Here is a 2542-nt window from a genome sequence, read left to right as displayed (position 1 = left end):
ACATGCTTCAGTTAGGAAAATTCCATGGTTTTTAAACTTATAGACACATGGCAAGACATAGCTGTTCCCAAAACTTCCTGCAGAAATTAGCTGTACATTTTTCATTGAAAAGCAGTAGGAAACAGCTGGACTTAAGGTCATATTTCAGAGAGCAGCACTACCCACACCACTGCACCTCACATAGCCTTTTTGAGAACAAAGCTTCCTCAAAACCAAACACATTGAACCTGATCAGGGAACTCAGTATAAAACCATTGGAAAACCATGTGACAAAAACTGCCTTGAAAACAATGCACTGCAAACAATGCACAACTAAAAATCATCACCTGGGATTTTGACTTCTCAAGTCTGTCACTCCTGGCGTCACAAGGTTTCAACATCCCACTTCCACTACCACTGACCTAAGGCAGTCTTCCTCATTCTGGATCACACTACAGAAGCTCATCCCACACAAAAAGCCATGGGGACCATAATCACTATGATTCTACTGCTTTTATTGTTTTGAATGTAATATTCTCTCTTGCACCTCTGAGACAATCCAAGACCAAATACACTCTGCAGTCCCAACCTTGTCCTACATACATTATCACCTCAGCCATTGTTGGGAGCTGGGAAAACACCCACAAGAATTGTGTTGGTCAGTATTTCTGTAGCATTAGCACACTACACTGCATTTCCTTAAGGAAAGGGCAACCTAGTATCAACTCCATCTTTCTTCCTGCTTCTGTAGAAGATACCTGCCAGGCCTTAGATCTGCACACTCGGCAAGAGGCAAAGGTCCTCTGGAAAAAAAAAGTCCTGACTCCACTTTCAGCAAGAGTTTTAGAGATACATTTAAATGCAGGAAACTGTGCCAAATATGACTGAATAACAGCAATTCCAGCCCCATTCAAGAACGATTCCAGCCAGGACTATTGCAAGCAGGGCACATCAGATCAGAGCCACAAGAGCAAGCAAGCTCTACATATTTCCCTTATATTACCACACTCTGAGTCCCCTGACTCTGAAAACAGGAGTAAAGCTCACTGGTTGATGCTCTTCAGTGAGATGCACCACACTCAAGGAAATCACAAACACACACATACAGAGGGACACATATTGCACCAATCTACAAGCAACTGACATTGCAATTACATACTGCTTGTATTGCAATTTACAAGCAACTGACATGAGAGCCCTGACTCTTTCACGAACAGAGCAGGAGGCTGCTAGCATGGGCATTTCACTACTGCAGGCTCCAACCCATGTGGGAGGACCAGCCTCTAAAAATTAATGTACTGAAGATTGGTACACAAAGTTCAGGAGATGCCAGAAGTCAGATTGCCTGAATATCTCTGGATCCAGGGCAGGTGGGGAACTTCAGCAGCTCTGAAATTCGCCATCATCTTTCCTAGGCTGATCCAGCTTTTGTAGATAAAAACAGGACAGAAAACTTCCACTTTTTAAAAATAAGATTTTATTTCTTTAAAAGGAGTTCCTTCAAACTCAATTTCATTTTTATAATTTTTCTTTAGCATTATTAAGGTAAGAACACTTACAACATAACGAACTGGGTCACAAATGAGCTAAATCAGGAACAACCCAGCTTGATTATTCCAAAGGATATTATAAACACAGCTCTGCTAGATGGAGTATGAACTCTAAAACATCCTCCTAGCATTGTGAAAAACAGCTTTCTATGAAAGACAAACTTCTACTAAAGAATGCAAGAATCTTTTTATCAATGTATTGGTTGCCATACATAACCCCTTTCCATTCTGCATGCTTCTCAACAAAACCAATTCTGGTCATTAACAATTGCCAATAGTCTCTCCCATTCCTTGGTGCTGCTGTGTATCAGGCACTGTAAGACTCTTTTATGTTGCAGAGCTGTTTTCCTTTGTGTTAAAATTCCCTAAAGCTTGCAATGGAAAGTAGAGTATATCCCTTTAACATAGTTACACCACTCTTAATATTTGGAATGGAAAATGTGACATAGGTACTGAGGTTTAAAAAACAGCTATGATGCATGTGGCCAGTTTTCTAAACATAAATCTCTTCAGGGTTTTTTGGGCTTTTTTCCCCCCTTCCTTCCTTGTTTCTGTTTTTTGAGGGTTTTTTTGTTTGTTTGGTTGGTTTTTTCCATGAGAATCCTGGTTTTACAGAGACAGCCAGCTAAACATAACAGATCATTATGGTACAGAGATTTCCAATTTGCAACTGGAAATGGTTTATGTTTAGAGTACTAACAGTTCCAAAAGGTATTTAAAAAGGAGAGAAGGAAAAAAACCTCAGCATTTCTTAAGTGCCTAAATATGGATTGGCAGGAAATAAATTTAATCTCTACAGTTAATAGCAGTCTTAATGAAATTAATGTTTAACAGAACTGATTTTGTGTGGTTTTAGGAGAACTAAAAATATATTTACACAACTCAGTGCTGCATTTACTCAAACATGGATTCCCTGGCCATTGTGAGCCGCACAGGGACGCCGGGTCCGGGGTATGTGTGCGGGGGCAGCTCGGGGTGAGCCCGCAGCTGGCGCTTGGGAGGCCGCGGGTAGC

The sequence above is a fragment of the Geospiza fortis genome, unplaced genomic scaffold (genome assembly GCF_000277835.1).
Source record: "Geospiza fortis unplaced genomic scaffold, GeoFor_1.0 scaffold394, whole genome shotgun sequence".
Lineage (NCBI taxonomy): Eukaryota > Metazoa > Chordata > Aves > Passeriformes > Thraupidae > Geospiza > Geospiza fortis.
This window is presented reverse-complemented; position numbering follows the sequence as displayed.